The sequence below is a fragment of the Colobus angolensis genome, unplaced genomic scaffold (assembly GCF_000951035.1).
Source record: "Colobus angolensis palliatus isolate OR3802 unplaced genomic scaffold, Cang.pa_1.0 Scaffold192, whole genome shotgun sequence".
In the NCBI taxonomy this organism is placed as follows: domain Eukaryota; kingdom Metazoa; phylum Chordata; class Mammalia; order Primates; family Cercopithecidae; genus Colobus; species Colobus angolensis.
Window position 1 is genome coordinate 5563366 of NW_012115066.1, and position 20927 is coordinate 5584292.

General features: G+C 35.9%; 1 protein-coding gene across 4 annotated transcripts in view; it reads right to left on the reverse strand.

The window, feature by feature from the left end:
• LRRC4C (leucine rich repeat containing 4C) overlaps positions 1-20927 on the reverse strand; it is a 1309626-nt gene that overhangs the window by 111704 nt on the left and 1176995 nt on the right. Inside the window, exon 5 of one of the 4 annotated variants that reach the window (XM_011940744.1) lies at positions 18700-18779. The exons of the other annotated variants lie outside the window; for them this stretch is intronic. The gene's annotated coding sequence lies outside the window, so the exon portion shown is untranslated. The remainder of the gene's footprint in view (positions 1-18699; positions 18780-20927) is intronic. 4 annotated transcript variants of the gene reach the window in all.

Consider the following 20927-nt stretch of genomic DNA (forward strand, 5'->3'; position numbering starts at 1 on the left):
CACAGGCATTAAAACTTCTTTATAAACTTAATTTTAATTACTGCAGCATAGTCCATGCATAGATGTGCTGTAACACATTTATCTATTTTCTCTACCTCTGGGCATTTTGAATTGCTTCTGAATTCAGTTTTTACTTGAATAAAGCAGTGGATTTCAAAGAAATAATTCCTGTACATTCAATAAATATTTATCCATCACCTTCTATGCTAAAACTGCTGTGATAGAAGTTTTAGGTGATAAAATGAGTGCTCGAAGTGGATGAAGATGACTCCACAGGGAAGGCTCCATGCAGGTTTAGAGTGGGAAAGAGTCTCATTTAGTGGGAAAGATCAAGAGATGTTTTTAGGAGGTAATAATATTGTTTCAATCGTTAGATAAATGTGAATAGAACAGAGAGAACACAAGAAATAGGAAAGACAGTAGAGGCAGAGGGAACACTTCAGCAAACGCAGGAAAGTGGCCAAGCACTAAGCTCAGGAACAGTGAGCAGTCTCATTGGAGCAAAGGCATATGTAAGTAAAGGTTAAGAAATATAGAAAAGAAAATATAAGAAACATACTAAAAATAAAAAGTTTGGAAATATAGACGGTGTCCATAATATAAAAAACTTTGAATGGCAGGGTAATGGGTCCATCCTTTATTACGTTTGCAGTGGGGAAGTAATGATATATTCCCCTGAGTCCAGTGGATACTAGTTAACATGGCAAAAACAGCATCACTTCTTATCATGTAATCAGCAAAGCCACTGAGGCCTGAAGTGGTTGGGGTGCCAGAGATTAAATACATAGAGAAGCCTTTAAAAATCAGTCGCAGAAAGGACTCTAGAACTTAAGTGAACATGGAGCAAGAGATCACGAGGGCTAGAGTGATTCAGGGACCTACAGTAAATGACAAAAAGAAACATGTCAGGGCAGTTGAATGGCCTCTTTTCGTGTCATGATCCTCACTTTCATTGCTAAATAATGAGCATCCAGGGGCACTGGACAGGATAAAGAGACACTGCAGAACCTGAAACTCCCACTTAACAGAGGTCTGAATAACTCCTTTTGCAATTTATTTTTAGGCCTCCTTAAGAAGAGACCAACCAACGCTGGGCTCAGAGTGTCTGTCCAGAATGGAATGTTTCAAAATTGCCTTTCTCATTTGTGTGACTGGACAATCATTAGCGCACACACTATTTTAAAATGTCACCCAAGAGAACAGACAAGATACCAATAAAAGGTGTTTCTGCAGAATGAAAAGTGCCAACCACAATTTTATTTGCAGTGTCTTTGGGGAAATTAATTCTTTGCCTCCTTTCCAAGACCTTCTATTCATGTATACTTTTGCAAAACTAATTATTTTTAAATGACTTGCATGTTTTCCATCTAACTGTAAAGAATCTTCAGTTTCTACAATTTATCCTTCAATAGTTTAGTTTCTACTGCAAATTAATTTTTAAAAAGGTTTTTCATTTTAAGTGTTTTCTTTATTTAGATTAAGACTAATATTTAAATGCACTGAGATATGTAGTTTGTAAAGCTTTAAAGTACCTTTGAATGGTATGTGTGTTTGTGCATGCATTTTGCACAGAGAGATCATTTTGGAGATTAGAGATATGTTTTATCCAATTTAGCTTTTATTCCTCAAGTGATTGAGTGTCCAATATTTCCCACGGGATGAGTTTCAAAATCCAATAACTTTTTATTCTATAGAGGCTGTCAAATACTCAATAGCCTCCACATTCATTAAAATCCTTATTATATAATGTTGATCTGGTTTATATATAATTCCAATTCCATCTAGCATTTATGTCTTTTATCATGTGTGTTTAAAACCCCTCCCCACAACTTGGGCTTTATTTAATAACCTTTAATCTATCTGTATATGCCCCAAATCCAATTCTTTCATTATTTGCCTGACTTTTTCAGCATTCTACGATTTACACTTTTCAAGTCTTGTGGTGCCCACAATAAATATAATTGACAAATACAATTTAACACAAAGAAAATGCAACATAGCCCAAAGATCATGATCTTTAGACTCAAGATAAACCATATTCTTAGTCTCAGTTCTTTTACTCACTATCTATAGGTATATGAGAAAACAGCCTACTGTTTCTTCAAGGCCTTTATTTATTGATTCATCTCTAAAGTTGAAATAATACTTTTGACCTTACAGATTTGTTGTTGAGGTTAAAGAAATAACATATGTAAAATGCTTAGCCTGCATGAAGAACATCTAAGAACAATGTGACAAAAATAGGCACTAAATAAATTAATGTTATCCTTAATTGGAGTCGCCAACAACACAATAAAGACTTGTGATATCCATTTATTTACTTTAACTGATTTGACTCTCATAGCTTCATAAAGTTGAAATATTTTCAAAAGGCATTTTGTTTATTTCCCATCCTCTGCTGTCAGATAGAAATCTGCCCAAACAATGTTAAACAAATAGAAGTCAATCCCCTCTTCCTAATATAAAAGTTACTACAATAACCCATAATAACCTGCTGTATAGACCACTGTTACTGACTAGGACTAAAGCAACTGTAAAATATGAAGAGACCAGTAAAAACTTTTGTGGAAATGAATCCCTATAAGCTGCCTGCATAAAACCATGAATTATCCAGACAGTTGAAGCCACCTAAAACAATAGCCTAAATTGCATATTCCTAGAGAAACAGACATGAGCTATTTGAATAGCTAAAACTTTTGTCATGAATTGGCCTGAACTCCACTAAAAAAATTGAAAAATGAAAGACAGGGATGATGTGGCCTCTAGAGACTTCAAGATTAACTAATTCAGCTGACTCTGAAACCAAGAAAAACGAAGAAAAACCTAAAACATTGAACAAGGTGAGCTAGGGAAAACGGACCTTTCCTATAAAAATACAGTTTCCAACATATTAAGTTATACTGTCCTCTTTTGGTCTCACCTTTTCAAACAGGCTTTTGCCACCTATATGTGAGGTAAGTATGGTAATATCTGGAAGTGTGACAATCATATCTGAGAGAAGCTACCTAATTAGTGGAAGATATAGATGTTCTAACTGGTTGTATAAACGCTTCCTTCTCCATCTCTGGAGGATTGCTTTCTACAATGCAAACCCCCAATATATTTCCCAATTCTTACTGACATCTTTCTTTAGATTTAGATTCAAAACACTACACTTCTAACTGATAGACTACATAGATATGTGATAAACATTATTCAATGCAACTTCACCTAAATTATATAATTCTCCCTAAAACCACATAATCTAGAAATTATTATTCCAATTTTATAAAAAAGTACATTTAGGGTCAGAGAGGTTCAGTGATTTGCCAGAAATCATACAGTTAGTAAGGAGAATACCAAAGTGGGTGTTCACTGTCAACTCATCTGGTTCAAAGTCTTAAGCTCATTCCACTATGACTCAGACGAGTCTCCTAGCATATCAGCAACAATGATAAGCTAGATCAATATTAGGCAATACATTCACTATTGGGTCTTTCTTCTGGTTTGCTATACAGAAAGGCTCTATATACTTCCTATGACCAATTTTCAACAATGCCTCAATACCACCACAATATCACATTAAACTTCACTCGATCCCAGAACGCAGTTGTTGCCTTGGCAAATGGCATGGATTGTTGCCAATAATATTTTGCTAGCACAGACTTGGCTTTAAGCCCATATCTTCTTGTATGCCCAATAAGATGAAAAATCATCTGTGATCTTTCATATAACATTACTAACCTTGCTTACGCTTGAAAGTGGTCTGAGGCCAGTTCTTAGATTCCGTAGATTAAATATAGAACATCAATAGTGAGGCTATCTTACATGTTGCACAGAGCACTGGGTCTAAGAAATCTGACTTCTCTTTTGGCATCTGGTCCTAATAAGCTCTATGATCCTGAGAAAATCCATTTCTGGGCCTCAATTTTTAAAGATGTAACCTGAGGGGACAGTTTAAATTATCTTCCAGGATTAAAATGTAGTTTATATCACATATATACATATGTACATATACAAGCTGCATATTTTGCATTTCAAAAGTTATTTAAATGCCTGTTAGCTCAGCAGGTATTCACTTAGACTAGGGAATTGGCAGTTCTCTGATTTTACAAAGAGTCTTTTATCTCAGGATGCCGGAAGATCTTACATCATTCATTAATTAAATTTCACATCCTCCCCTCCTGAAAGGTGAGACCTCAAAGGCTGTTTTTCTCTATCTTCACCCATGTGGTGCTAGAATATGATATTAACTTTGAAACACAGCGCACCGAGAATCTAGCCACTCACACAAAGAGTGTTCTCCCTGCAAGAGTGTAGGCAGAGAACATCGTGAGAATGAACTGCATGGGAAAACTAGAATGGAGAGGTGTGTAATTGTTATGATGGGAGTCTTTGTCAAATTAGGTTGGTGTTAAAATTGATTAAATCAAATATATCTTCCCCTTCTTCTCCTCCCAATGGATTATCAGCATCAGGTAAAACATCCTATATTTATCTCTCTCAATCTGCGTAAGTAGGTGATGCTCCTTTGAAGATGATGGTTATGATGGTGACAGATTTTAGCCTACCTGTATCTCTATTCTCTTTTCCTTTAAACACAGCCTGTTTGTGAAATTAGAATTAGGTCAGTAAGTTTACCACTAACACTCATCCCCCTCAAATATATATGTATGTATCCTGTTCAAAAAGTCACAGAGCTGAAGTATAGGTTGGCTTGTTTCTGAGAGGGGAGGAGGGAAAGGGAGACACAGGGAAAGAGAAAGAGGTGAAAAGTCTTAGGCTGATGGAGGGTATGCAGGGTCACATCTGAATGCATGATGACTCCCCTGTGTTCAGTTATTCCTTGTTGAGAGCAGAGGGTTACGGTTATGTAAACTGTAGAAACAATGGGTGCTAAAAAGAGGAGGAAAGATAACAAAAGTACAAGGAAAAAAGTACCATAGAAAATCACAGACTCCTAAACATAGTTCTTTGAAAATAAAGCAATCTCATTTACTTATTAACATATATTGTTAATTTTTAATATTTTTAAAAAGATGTGCTTGGAAGAGGAAAAAGATCTACCAATTAGAGTGGACTTGATGCCTGCTAGGTGAAGAGAATGATGAGTCATATGTTAACCCACATAAACCAGAGAGCAATCTGCATGACAGTTTATGATTGCTGCTTTGCAGAAGAGAAAACTGAAGCTGACAGACATGATATCTAGTAAAAATCAAAGGAAAGATTCAAATCCATGTCCTTCAGACTCCAGGGTCTCCACACTCCAGCCAGAAGCTTTTTTTCTTTCTGTTACCTCCTATCTATCTCATAGCTCATTGCTTTCTCATCTCCTTCAATCATCTAGTCTAAATAGAATTCTATTAGCTAGTAGAGAGTTACAGTTATGTAACCCTCAACTAAGCAATGTCAGAAAGCCTGTAATATTTACTGAATAATCTCCACATGAGAAGTACTGCATTCTTTAAGTGAAGAAAAATCCATTGAATTTTTATCCTCATATTTGCCCATGTTTCTCTAGCTTCCAGATTAATTGGCAAAGCAGAATGGACTATAGTCCATTTTGGACCTTATTCCAAGAAAACTACAAGATGCACTGTCATGTTCAGCCTTTTTATGAAAATCTTACTTCAAAGTAAAAAAAAAAACAAAAATCTCTCCTAAGGGAAGAGAGAAAACAGGTAATAAACTTTCCATCTATTTTCATGCTGAAAGCTATTATGCTATATAAATAATCCTACATTCATCTGGTCTACAGAAAGCAGAATAAATGCAGCATAAGGACCAGCAGGCATATTTTCCTAAAGCGCTCCACCATGAATTATAAGCATCCACTAACAATGATCCCTTGCTTGTGGAAGAATGCTCACAAATCATCTTTTCAAATATAGGACTCTTGTCTGCACTCGAGAGGTTTATGTTTGTGAATCACAGCTTTTCGTTTGGTCCAGTTTTTCCTTCTCTCATTTTGTAAATATGATAACATGTTGATAAAGTATGAAGTAAGTCCCACTGACAGTGTTTTTCCTTGGCATCCTGGGAAGTGATCTGTTTAGGTTGGCTGCACAAAATCTATTTACTCAGCAAACCTAATTTTAGCTAAGGACCAATGAATATGTATATTGCAATGACACCACCGTTTGCAAACAATGTCAGGCTATCATGCCAGATCAGGATGCACAGACCAAACAAGATGTGAAATATTAAGGCACATCAGAAGTTTTCATTCTTTTACAAAGGAAGGGAAAAAACAGTCACTTGGGAGCTCAGAGAGTAATAATCCATTTACTTGAGAAATATTCAAAGTAAATTTAATCTTCTATTTTTCTACCTATTCAAGGAATAATTGTCTTCTTTATCTATTCCTCCCCCTCTACACAGCCTTTTCCTCGGTAACTATTGCATATACTATTTAAAATCCCACATTTTAAAGTCATTTAAACTTTTCATTTTCACCTATGGTTAATTTTTTTTTTTTTTTTTGAGACGGAGTCTTATTCCATTGCCCAGGCTGGAGTGCAGTGGGATGATCTCGGCTCACTGCAACCTCCGCCTCTCGGATTCAAGCAATTCTCCTGCCTCAGCCTCTCGAGTAGCTGGGATTACAGGTGCATACCATCATGCCTGGCTAATTTTTGTATTTTTAGTAGAGATGGGGTTTTACCATGTTGGCTGGGCTGGTCTTGTACTCCTGACCTCAAATAATCCACCCATCTCAACCTCCCAAAGGGCTGGGACTACAGGTGTGAGCCACCACATCTGGCCCTTATGGTTAATATTAATAGCATTCCACATATTTGTCAGGATACCAAACTATTTTACAAAACACATAAAAATGAAAAAAGGATAAAACAAAGCTGTCATTTCTTCTTCCAGTGTTATTTTCCTTAGGAACTTAGAAATATTTTTCTAGATTTTGGGGACCTAGATGCTCACTGATTTATTTGGTTTTTAAAGATATCCTACAAGGGGGACTAGCTGAACCACATACTATAGGACTGCTATGCTCCAGATAGTTTTGCACTTTACACTTATAAGTTAATAAATGACTCTTTAAAGACTGTGGACCAGAAGAAAATTTTGAGAACACCGAGAGACTCAGAATCTGATCAGAGCTAATTTGTGATATCTTTTATTATCGTGATGTCTGTGATATCAGTCATTTCTTCCCTATGATGAATCTCAGTGAATAACATACTTCTCCGTGAACATAAACTGTAGTACTAATTTCTCATCCACATCCTGGGCAGTCAGAGATTTGAAAAGGACTCTGAGATTCATAGCTCAAACTCCCCTTGGAAGTACAAAATATCAGTGATGGAAGGGAAGGCAGCACAGAGACATTCAGCAAATGTCTCAATGTGGAGACATGTAAGAAGTTGTTTTTGAAGTTCACAGATCAAAAGAATTTAAATTTATTATTTCGTGTTAAAGAGAAGAAACATTTTCTACTTCCAGAAAAAAGAGACAACAAAGTGATAGCTTTTGATATCCAAGTTACTGACTTAATTTTCTGAGCTTTCTCTTCAACTGCTGCTGCCTAGCAACTTGAAAATTGTCTTCTTATCCTACTAATTTGGGGTATAAGGGGTGTGTACCATGCACATATTTACCCAAGAGGGAGAAGAAGAAAACTGGCAGGAGATGAGGAGGATTTGATGATCAATTAGCAGTAGGCTATAGGCAGGCACTGAACATTGATCAGAACTCCCAGACTTCAGTTGGGGTGATTTTGTGGGTGATGATACATTTAACAGAGATTAGACATATAGGAGAAGAAACAATTTTTGTGAGAAGTAGGAACACAATGAATTTATTTTAAGCAGAATGAATTTGAGATATCTATGGAACATCTACCTACAGATTGCCAAAAATCAGATGGAAATAGGAATCTGGGGTAAGAGAAAGTGATAGTAATTACTGATAATCATTCGCATGTCATCAGCAGCATGTAGGTGGCAGATAAAGACAAAAGGATGAATCAAATATAGATGCTTAGAAAGAAATGCTCCTCTATTTAGTTTCTAGTCTTTCCTATTTAGTTTAACAATAAACACATATGTCCATAATAGTTAACCATATGCCATTTAAAGCAGCAGATGCCCCCTTACTTTAAAAGGCCACTGTGTTGCACATTGTTCACACCATTTTATTGCAATTATTTGCTTTCATGTGCATTTCTCATCGGACTGTAAGATTCGCAAGGGCTGGTACAGAATAGAGTTCCAGTAAATATTTGTTTAAATAACAAATAAGGAATGAATCAGTACATGTGGGGTCCGAACTTCATGGCTGGGCATAGTGGCATATGCCTGTAGTCCCAGCAACTCTGGAGGCTGAGGTGAGAGGATCCCTTGACCCCAAATTTCAAGACCAAACTTGGCAACAACAGAGTGACAGTCTGTCTGTTAAAACAACACAACAAACAAACAAACTTCACAGCTAGCATTAATATTCAGATTTACAGTAACTCCTCAGGACAGAAATCATCAAAATAAAATGCAAACTCTAACAAATTTTACCAAAACTGGCTGTAAGACGATATGTCATTTTGAATATCACTGTGCAGCTATTTTTATTATAATAATCAATAGCTAATATAGTGTATAGATGTCTATATATGTATATTTGTATCCACACATAAGTATATTAAATTTTCAACATATACATTTATAATAAATGACATAGTCAATTGTAATAATGAAAACTATATTTTAATTATAACTGCATATTTAAAAATTTTTAAATATTTATTAAATATTAAATACATACTTATTATGGAATATTTTACATGCTTATTATGTGCCAGGTACTAAATCACTTTGTCTAAATTATCTCATTTCATTCTCCCAATAACCCTAAGATATTTTTATACCTATTTTAGAAGTGGTTTAGATATACACAGACATTTTAGAATTAGACCTATAAACAGGTTTTATAGATGTTTAAAATGAACATTCAATTATCAAAATATTGACATTGAAGACCCTATACAGGCTGTGTGTGTATACATGTATACATACTTAATATTTACACAGTTTATATTTCACATAACACATATTTGCATGCATACATATAGCTAACTTTTTCCTTACGTAAATGCTGAAAGTTTTGTAACTTTTTTTATTTTAATTTTTATTTTAAGTTCTGGGGTACATGTGAAAGATGTGCAGGTTTGTTACCTAGGTAAACAAAAGTTTTGTATTTTTAATCAAGACACTAGTGGCTAAAAATGCAAACAGAAGAGTCAACTTTGTTTGTTTATTTGTTTGAGATAGGGTCTCCGTCTGTCAGCTAGGCTGAAGTGCAGTGGCGTGATCTTGGCTCACTGCCTGGGCTCAAGCAATTCTCCTGCCTCAGCCTCCCAAGTAGCTAGGATTATAGGCGCCCACCACCACACCTGGCTATTTTTGTATTTTTAGTACAGATGGGGTTTTGCCATCTTGGGCAGACTGGTCTCCAGCTCCTGACATCAGGCCCGCCTCAGCCTCCTAAAGTGCTGGGATTACAGGCATGAGCCACCATGCCTGGCCAAAGTCAACATTTTTATATCTCTCTTCATATACTGCAAAGAACAAAATGAAAGATCACTTCTACTCAGTTTCACCCATCTCTATAAGACAAGACAAATAAAGTTTCCTGTTATGCATCAAGGCCTATGAATTAAGCATTTCTTACTGTCAATATATTAAGAGACATCAACTCGGACCATAGTCATTTGCTAGGGACAATGAGGGTAAACATCACTTGTTATAAAAATTTGCTAATCAAATGCAATAGTAATAGTTAAAGTACTATACAAATAACATTTAATTTTTATTATTGCTATACATTTGTTCTTCTCATTCTTTTGGAAGTTGCTTATTCATTAACTGCAGTCCTTCAGAATGTGGCCAAGAACAAGTAAAAGATTAAAAAGCCAAAACAGTGAAAATAAAATTTTCCAAGTTCATGAACTACCTATCACCTCTCCTCTCACAGGAGAATTTTTAGGTGTCATTTCTCAGTGACTGCTTACTCCTAATGCAGACACGATTCTCACTGGTTTCATCACATCTTGCCTGGACTACTGCAGATGCTTTCTGTTTTCTCTGCCTCAATTTTTTCCTACTTCCAAGTCACTCTTCACATGAAAATCTATCATATTATTCAGAAGCTTAAACTTTCCATTGGCTTGCCATTATCTATCGGATAAAGTCTGGAATATTTTACACGCTTTAGAAGTCCATGTGTGATGAGTTCCTGGCTGTCTTTCTAGACTCCTCAACTAGATTTTTTTTTTTTCAGTCTTTAGCCACACTAAACTTTTAAAAATCCCTTCATTTTAATGTCTCCCACTCTGGAATCAGGACCTTTACATATACTGTTGCATCTACTTGTAATGCTCATTCTCTTTGCCTTGCTGATGCCCACTCAGTTTTTAGATTGCCGCTTAACAATCAATTCCTTATGAAGGCCTACCTTGTGTCCTACGTGAGTGGGGTTTGTCCATAAGTATAGCAACTGCAATGGCTCAGTCACAGCATAGATCACATTTAAATTTACAGTTATTTAATTGGCATTATGTCATCAGTGCTTACTTCTGCTAAATTAAAATCCTCAAGAAAAGTCATTTTGTTTTGGTCTCTAATCTACCTAAGAGAGCATAGTATATATAGCACAGTCAATAAATATTTGATCAGCTAATTGATAAATTAATATTTATTAATATTTAACAAAAAATTTAATCAACTGATCAAATGTGGTTATTTAGAAAAGGCAAGATAGAGATTCTAGATGCAGACAGATGATATTTTGATACAAATGATATAAAAACAGTATTTTTTTTTAAGGACAAAAATAAAAGTCTCAGTAATCTGGATTAAGAAAAACCCTCATACTTCAATTGTTCTAAGAGCTTCCTATATCATAATCTAGCACAAGAAGCAATATTACAACAAGGACCCTGAGTGAACAATGAAATGTTTAAAAGCATTTAGTATTCATTTTTAAATAAGCAAGAGTTTTAAAAATAATTGTAGAGTGATTTTCATTACTTTAATTGTTAAAACATAGGACTGGTATTTCAAGGGGTAATGTTCACTTGGTCAGAAGATTCATTTATATGTTATGCCTTATCTAACAATATGAGGTATATGAATAATAAGAGCTAACACCACCATCTGCCTGTAAGTGGTAGACATCCTTCTAAGTACTTCACATTTATACTCTTATTTAAGCCTCACGAAAACTCTAGAAGATGCATATTACTCACTACTCTCATCTCATATATGAACAAAATGAGGCACAGAGGGTTCTAAGGTACTTCCCCAAGGTCATACAGTTAACAAGTACAGGAGACATGGTTCAAAATAAAGCTGTCTGATCTGGAAGCAGCTCTTTTTAAAACCTGCTAAGCAGCAGTATTTAAGAGTCCCCAAAGAACATACTTTGTTTAACCAAAGTTTTTTTGTCAGCTAGAATTAATGTTCATCTAACAGTGCAAGGGACTATGCTAATCATTTTGCAGAATTCTCTCATTTAGTCTTCAGAACAGTCTTGTAAGGTATTATCACTATTTCCAATTTATAAGTAGTTACATGAAGACTTAAGAGGTTAAGTTCCCAAAGTCAAGTAGTAGAGTCAAAACCCTGAGCCCCAGATCCACTGACTGAGCTCTTAGTTACAAGAGTTCACCTATCTAGAAAGAGAAGTATGTTTTACACAAGCTCTACCTCAGTGCTACTGACTATCTGGAATGGATAAAACTCAGACCAGGCTCATGTCTGCAAATCCCAGCATTTTGGGAGGCAAAGGGCAGGAGGATCACTGCAGCCTAGGAGTTCTAGAGCAACCTGGGCAACATAGTGAGACCTCATCTCTACAAAAAATGTTTAAAAATTGTCCAGATATGTTGGCACCTGCGTGCGGTCCCAGCTACTAAGGAGGCTGAGATGGGAGTATCACTTGAGCCCAGGAGGTCAAGGCCGCAGTGAGACATGACTGCGACTGCACTCCAGCCTTGCCAACAGAGAGAAACTCTATCTTAAAACAAACAAACAAAAAACCTTAGTTGTAGGGCCTACCCTGTGTATTGGAGGATGTTCAGCAGTGCATCCCTAGTTTGTATCCAGAAGGTGCCAGTCTAAAATCAAAAGTCTAAAATCAAAACTGTTTTTAAACTTTGCCTAATGTCCTATAGGTAGAGACGTAAGGTTTCTTCCCATTGAGAACCACGGTACTAAGTAGTATATTTTTTTCTTTGGAACTTTTGAATAAAAACTAAACACATTTCCACTGCTTTATCTCTGTTTCCAATTATCCTGATTGCAGCACTTTTGTTAAAATAGACTATCTTTATGCAAGTTAAAAAACAGAATTTAAGCAGCAATTTCCTTAGTTATATTTTGGTTTTGTGGATCATCCACACATTTAGAAACCATTTAACTATCTTGTAGCAAGATAATTCTTGGCTAACTTTGAAAATCAGACAGATATAATAGTCCTTGTCTCACACAATTATGCAGATAAAACAAAAATATGCTTGTAAAACATTTAGCCCAATAGCTGGATTATAATGAATGCTCAATTAATGTTTGTGATTATATTATTATCATAACTATTATTTGTGTAATTTTCACAGGTTACTTTTCTAGTTTATCTTCAAATTTCCAGAAACTATCATACCTCCTCTCTAGATTTACTGAAAACATTTACTTAGAGGTCATAATATATGTCTAAATGCCAAAGCAAACTCATTATATGGATATAACCTTAAAGTCAATGGAAGTTGAGAATCAAGGCACAGTGACAAATGGTTGAAAGAAAATATTTGACAGTAAAAGCTCAAATACCTAAATCTATGGATAAGGCATATGCCAGTTATAAATAAGGCACAAATCATGAAAAGTGTTTTCACTATAAGAAAAACTTTTAAAAAAATGGTACAGGTTGTATTCTTCCCCCCATACAAATCAACACGACACTCATTAATTGTGTAGCTCTTTACCAATTATCTTTTAATACAAAAGTATTAACAGAAACATAGCTACCAAACCCAAGAAGAAAATATCTAGAATCACTAACATGAGACAATCTTCAATCCAGTTCCATGGATCTGTTCATTCTCTCTAACCTAAACATATTTGCATGGCCTTATTATTATTATTTGTATTCTTATTTTTACTCAAGGTAAAATATTGCCTTCAATTGCCTATGCTTTGCTGCTTTATATGGCCAGTGCCAGAACTCTATCTCAGTATTTGCCCAGGCCAGTCATAAATGCTGAGACATAAAGAAGTGCCCAACAGAGAAAGAGCTACCAGGGTGCGCAGCTTTATTCTGCCAGTCATGGCTCACAGTGGGAAATTCTCTTCAGTCTATGATAAAAAAACAAAAAAAAAACAAAAAAAACAAACAAAACAAAACAAAACAAAAAAAACAGCCACCACAAGGCTACTGCTCCAGGAAAAACTCTAAGACCCAGATTTGGTTTTTCAACACATTTTGACCTCTAATATTTAAGAAAACAAAGCAGACAGCATGAACACAAAAGCAGACAGACATTTTTAAGTCTCGAGTCAATTATTTCAGATGAAAAAGGAACTCTCTAAAGAGAACAGCGGCTGCTGGCTTAAGGAGCTATAGGTCCTATCAAATTGCAATATAGCCCTAAATACTCCTCTGTAATTATTATTTTCCTCATATGACTGCATAGTTCCCATGGAAGCAAATAACTTTTAAAAATTCAATCTTTGTTCTTCCAAGAGCTTATATCAGTAGAACTCACTGGTATCTGTTAATTCTTTATTTCAAAGGCTTAGAGAAACCTATACATTCCAACACCCTCCTCACCACCACCTTCACAGTTAGTTGGGGCCAGATGACTTGTTTTGACAAAAAGATTATGGACAGAATATAGTGTGTCACTTCCAAGGAAAGTCAGAAAAAGGTCCCTGAGGCACCTCCCTCCCCCAGCCCTCTTTTCCCCTGTAATAGCAATATGGAAGCCACATGTTGGAATGGCAAAGCTATTAACATAGAAGCAGAATGGTCCCTTGACACAGGACTTGAGAGGGAGCTGCCCTGGAGAACAGCAAGGCCCACAGTAGACTCTGCAGACACAGAAAAATAAATGTCTGTCATGTTAATCCCCCAAGACTTCAGGGTTTATGTATTATCACAGCGGAGTTCAGACTGTCCTGATAAATGTATCTCCTAACACAGTTACTAGTATGAAGTAAGTGCTTAATATGTAGCTCTTTAAAAACAAATGTGCAGAGCTAAGAATACCATTTACTAGTAACACTGAAGTTGAGATATGGATTACAAAGAAAAAAACACAGTCTTCTTGATTTATATTAAAAAGCAATTTCTGCATATTAAGCATGAGCAGACTATATATCAACCGACTAAATAGCTCAGGGAGTACTCAGCACAACTCCATATTGCTGACTAAGGCACAGACAGGTCATAGTCACATAAAAAGCTCATCACCACCATAAAGCAGCCCATATATGTTAGGTGCAAAGTGAAAGAAAAGAGCAATCTAGTTGGAAGGGAGTGGATTTGTAACTTCTACTCAATTCTCATCTTTCTTCTGCCTTTTATCTAAATTGCTTATCTTGGCATAGTATAAATTACTTTGTGAAAAAGAGAGGACAGCACTTTCACTGCAGTTATCAGCCTGGTGGTAGAGAGCATTAGAGGTCCAGAGTCTTGCCTCAGCTCTGCTGGGCAGTGCCTGCATGACTTTGACGTATGATTAGAATCTTTCTGACTCTCTATTTGCCCACTGATAAAGTGGGCCCAATGACAACCCTAAGACAAGGTCGTGGTACGGATTAAGGAGCACTGTGTATATAAAGAATCTGGCAAAGTGTTTGGTATTCGTTGGCACCCAATAAATGTTGGTTTAATTTCTTCATTCCCTTTCTCTTATTCTGCCACCCTCCATTCTACCTTCCTGCATATTTCCTTTCAATATCTTGCTTAGTTGTTTACTTGTTTTAAACTAAAAAATCAAGATAAATGCTAGATAATCATGAAAACCCTGATCAGTATGAAATATCTATGCCCTTGAAGTTTGAGTATTGCCTGGAATTTGGATTTGGCAGCCTGATTTGACAAAAATCAAAATAATATCACGATATCCTATGCCACCAAAGTTGGAGCATGAGAAGGAATGGAAAGAAGTGAAAGAAGGATAAGCAACAGCACAAATGAGAAGGGATGCAAAGTGATCTGCAAACAGCCATTGCTGAAAAGAGTTTAAACAAAATTCAGAATCACACAGACATAAATTAATACTGTGCACTTCCTGGATTTCAATTAATTCAGATATATTGACAACAAACTCAGCCCAAATGGTACACTGTTTTGGTCAGTGGAACTCAAAAGGATACAAAGTTAATACAGCAGCACAAGTTTCACACTATTGGTGTTCTTAAGAGAATATCTTCAAGGGTAGGCAGTAAAAGAGATGGATTAGCATTTGCAAATCATTTCTTGTCTCTTTGAGTCCATCTCAGCCAACACAATCAATATCCAGTAAAAACAAATACCCCACACTGTAATCCCTCAACAGAGCCCTGCTCTAGCCACTGTTTCCTGACATGTTCTTAAATATCTGTAGGTTTTGAATGTATCTCACTTTCTGACTTTGGCCCCAAACTTGCTTTTCAATTGGATAATGGCTAATGTTCTTTGGCTATCCTCACTTCTGTCTACGTTTGATCCTCAGGCTACATTGACTTTGGTGATACCAGATAATACCCCAGCCCTGTTCTGCTTAGGTAACAGCACCATCCAGGACAATCAGAAATCAGAGGAGGTTAGCAGGATCATCTTTTAAAAATGGCTAAGCATGAGCATATCAAAGGAAAGATATAAACAATTTCTTCTTTATGACCAGCCAATACTCCAGTGTAACTTTCATGGAAAACACTTATTTGAAAGAGAATTGTAAATTCACCTAAGTTAGAGAAAAGAAAATTTTTAATACATGTGAGTGTATTACATGTGAGTGTAATACATGTGAGTTGCAATGAAGGAACACCTAATGTATAAATGAGTTAATACAGATATAGATTTTAAAGAGGATTTGGAATCATTTTTTTTCTCCCCATCTTACTCCTATACCTGCTGAAGGGCTGTATTTTATTTGCTAAGGGGCTTTGTTTATATAAAAGGTGATCTTCCCTCCTGCCAGGTCCAGAGAACTAGGTGCAGTAGAAAAATAAATCAACAGTTGATAAACGCAGCAAAAACACTGCCTTAAAATGTTATTCCTTATCTGTAACAGTCCCATACAAAGCCTAGGGTTTAAGATGAATTCCAAAGAATGACTTTTAAATTTCAACATGGTTCTTCTTACATTACTTTAACCTAGGTCTCTGCTTTTGCTCTCTGCTTATAAACCTACAACACGACAAATACTTGGTCTCAGTATTTGCTGTCACCATGTGCAAATGACCATGTTCTAAATCCTTACTCAAAGTCTTCTTCCTTTACAATGTCTTCCCAACACCCCAGCAGAACTGATTTCAATTTATTTCAGCTCTCTAAGCATATTTCCCCCCAAATCTAGTGTTTTTAAGCTCAAACTGCCTCATATTTGGTTATTTTTAATGTCTGTATCCTCTATAAGTAAACTGACAGTACTTGAAACCTATCTTCTTTTTTTGATTCTCACGTCCCTCAGAGTGCCTCGTCCACTACTTTGTAACCTACTAATCGGTATGTGTTTGTTCAATGGAACTGAAAATATAAAAAGAGGGAGAAATCTCACATGGCCTCTTCATATTTGTTCATATTTGTATTAGGAAAGCGAAGGGTCCAAGGTAATGTAAACATGCGATATGTCAAGGAAAAAGATAGTTAAGACAACCAATCACATATCCCAGATTCTTAAGGCAGCATTCAGAGACCTCTATTAGATAAGGCCTTGCAAAGAGACAAAAAGCAACTCTTCTCCCTTAGTAATGGATAGACTGTCTCTCTCTAGATCCTGCTTATTCCTAATTCTATTAAATTTAAACTCCTACCTTCCTGCTATCAGCCAGAAACCCCAGCCACATAGTAAAAGCCGAATGCTTTCTCGACACTTAATAAACCCTGTAAGGGTAGAAAGCTTTTTTATAGTATAGCAACATGGGTGTTAGCCAGGCTGGATGGTACTGCCTTGGCATATAAACCCCAAGAAATGTTTCTTCTTGAGAAGATACTCAGTTGACCCTTAATCTGAAGACATAAAACCTTCCTGCACACACACACACACACACACACACACACAAAACCACAAAGTGTTAAAGATCAGCAGCATCAGCATCACGTGAGAGCTTTTAAGAAATGCAGGATCTCAGAACCCACCCCCAGACAACCTGAATCGGAACTGGCATTTTAACATTATCTCCAAGTGACTCATACATAGGTAACATTTTTAAGAAGCATGGACGCTAGATATTCTGGCATCAATATTTCATTTGCTTCCTGGCAGTCTCTTTGCTCTAAACCATAACTTTATTACAAAAACTATTCGTTTCTCACACCCTCTCCTCTAACTCTGCATGTTTTTTTCAGGCATCCATTTGTTTTAATATGTAATGCAAAAAGAGAAAAGACTTCTCTAGTGTGTAGAATGTATATATTTCATTCACATACATTATATCATTAGATCCTTATGATATTCCTGTGAATATCATCATGTATAACTTGTTATATGTCACTCATGTACATAAATATCCGAGAACCTCCATGTCTAATGCTTTGAAGATGCAGATGGCTTCCATCTATAGTCAACCAATGCTCCAATCTCGGGATTAGAGAATTCTGATTGCATTATCCATGGAGCCGAGAACTTAAAAGCCCAGTTCTATCTTACTCTTCCCCTTTTCAACTACCATAACCCAGTTTCTCCCACACAGAGACACTAAACATGCATACTCTTGATGAAAGCTTTTGTAGTGGCCATTACATAATGGATTTGCTGTCAGTTGTCTAAAATGTGCCTGCTGAAGAAATGAAAAAGGAAAACCTAATCCATGCTTATAAGTAATGGAGTTTTCAACTAACTAAAACCTATTTGGGTTTGGGCATTTCTGTCCTCTATTGTATGAGTTTTTAATTGGCTTTAGTCATTTATGTGATTTGAACATTTTTAGCAATGAGTAAAACAACATAGGTAATAACATTAAACATATATTATAGTTTCGTTAAGAAAGCATTTATAGTGTTAGGATGTTTATCATTTTAGAATGTAATATAGGAAATTGTCAACCATTTTCAAAACCAGAGCACAATTTCAAAATGTTTAGCCTAATTCTAGGTCACATTCTAAAGTAAATATCTCTACACAATGCAAAATATTAACTAAAACTTTAGGCTTCATCAAAATGCCTCAACGCTGTTGTTTAGGCATAAAAATACATTACTGTCTTTTGGTTATTAAATAATGGACAGGTGTCTACAATTTAAAAATCATCTGGGTATAATGACTTAATTCTAGTACATAGGGAGGCCAAGGTGGAAGAATTGCTTGAGGCCAGGAGTTCTAAACCAGCCTGTGAAACATAGCAGGAGCCCTGTCTCTACAAAAAAAATTAAAAATTAGCCAGGCATGGTGGTGCGCACTTGTGGTCCTAGCTACCTGGGAGGCTGAGGTGGAGGACTGCTTGAACCCAGGAGTTGGAGGCTGCAGTGAGATATGGGAAGGAAAAGTCCAGAAGCCATACAACTTACCACAAGTTCCACTGTTGTCTGTCACTGTCTAGCTGAGTAACTCTGGCCAGTCCCTTCTTCCTCACTCTCAGTTTCTTGATCTGCAAAATGAGGTGATTGGAAACTAGATGATGTAAGAGTCCCATACAGCCTGAAAATGCCATTTTTCTGCAAGACTGGAAACCACATCTGAGTACATTTCCTCTCCAAAAGCAACACACAGAAAATGAAAAGATTTTTAAATGGCACTTGGCACTACTGATGTTCCAACTCGTTCATACTATAATCTCAGCTTGATACTTTAGAACCACATAGGTTGCTAGTATCCACCACAGACAAGCAAAACAGAAGAGAAAGGCTGTTGGCATACTCTTTGCCTGAGAAGTGTTGCAACTGAAAGTCAGACCCGAGAGAGAGTAAATTTTCTCCTCCCCCTACTGAGGATCTGGTGACTCTTTCTTTCTGGGCCCTGCCTCAGGAATTTCTCCTAGAGAAATTTTTCACTGGGGACCTGGGAGTCTAGCCCTTGACTGAACCCCAGACATGGATGCATTTCCTCCTGGAAGGCTCCTTGCCTGGACAAGTCCTTCAAAATCAACCTAAAAAGGAACTCCAGTCTCCAGGGAGCTGTACATTTTAGCATCTTTTAATCAGATGTCTGGCCTTTTCTGGTCTTTTTTGAGACCATTTTTTTTCTTATTGTGTTATAATTTTATTATGTTAATACACAAAGAGTTGGCGATGTATAATTTTAAAAGGCAAATTCAGTCTTCAAATGAAGACTGTGTGATGATCACGGCTCATGCTTTAACTACATTTACTTATCTTCCTTTCTTCATTCTTGTATGGGACAATATCTTTGAAATGGCTTTTGTTTATTTTTTAAATGAGTTTCATGGTTTTCCCCTTTTCTCCTTTTCATTACTGTTTTCTAGCAGAAAATCAGAAAGTCAGGGAATGGTATAAGTTTGTAAAATCTGAGAGATCATCTGGACTTAAACCCAATTTCATTAAATGGCTTAGGAGATGTAAATGTAATAACTCAACAAGGCAGTACTCAGATATCATGTATGTAAAAGTGAGTACTGCCAATATCCCTAGAAATTAGGCCAATCATTAAATCAGAGTTTAATGGATTAGGTTCATTTTTATGACATACAGTGAACCTGAAACACTGGGTCCTATTAACATTTAATATATAAAGTAAGCTAGTATCTGTACCTAAATAATTGCATACACAATGTAGTCAACACAGAGGATACAAATTCTAGAAAAAAGTGTACACCCAAAAAATAACAATTCTGTTATTAGTAGCATTATTATTGTCATCTATTATGACAAGCCTAAACTACCCAAGCGTTCATCAAAGGAGTAATTCAATAGAATGTTTTCGGCATGCTCTTCTTTTAACTAAAAAGAGAATATGGAATGAGAAGAGAAAAAATAAGATTTTTTATTCCAGTCTGAAAAAAAAAAAAAATTCTTTGAAGCTCCTCATGGTATGCATGACAAATAAACATACATTTCTTGCTTTCTGCAACAAAAGAACTGTTATGTGCCTTTGCAATTAATTAATGTTGTCTCCAATATTTCTAGAAAATTAATGTCAAATTCATTTGAACGTGGCTTCTGGAATAACAAGACCTCTAGTCCATTTCCTGTATGGTAATGTAATGACAGCAAGATACCCTTTTAAATTTTATGTGTTCAAATTGGTTTAAAAAGGTAAATTTCTACACTATAATTAATGTATGCCAACAATTTTCAAACAGTTTTAGCAGTGGAGCTCTTCTTTGAAACAACATATTGGGCCCAACATAAGTTAAGGCACTTTAAATGTCTATCATTGGCTAAGAATATACTTTATATTTTGTGGAACTCATCAAGTACCTTCCTAGAATTTGAAAGGCTGGTAGGAAAGTATTCTTCAAATTCATATATCTCATATTATTGATGAGAAAACTGAGTCTACAAAAGAGGAAGTGATATGAGTATGTCTCACAACTAGTTAGTGACAAAAGGTAGAATTCATGACTCATTCATTTATGCAACTGATGTTTGTTCAGAACCCTCCATGTACTCATTTTGTGCTAGGTTTCCTATGTATATGACATGTTTTTATTGATCATTTAAATTTTATATAATTTTGTTATTATTTTATTTAATCATTTCCTAGCCATACAGAAAAAAACTCACATCTATTTTGTTTGTTTGTTTGTTTGTTTGTTTTGAGACAGAGTCTCACTCTG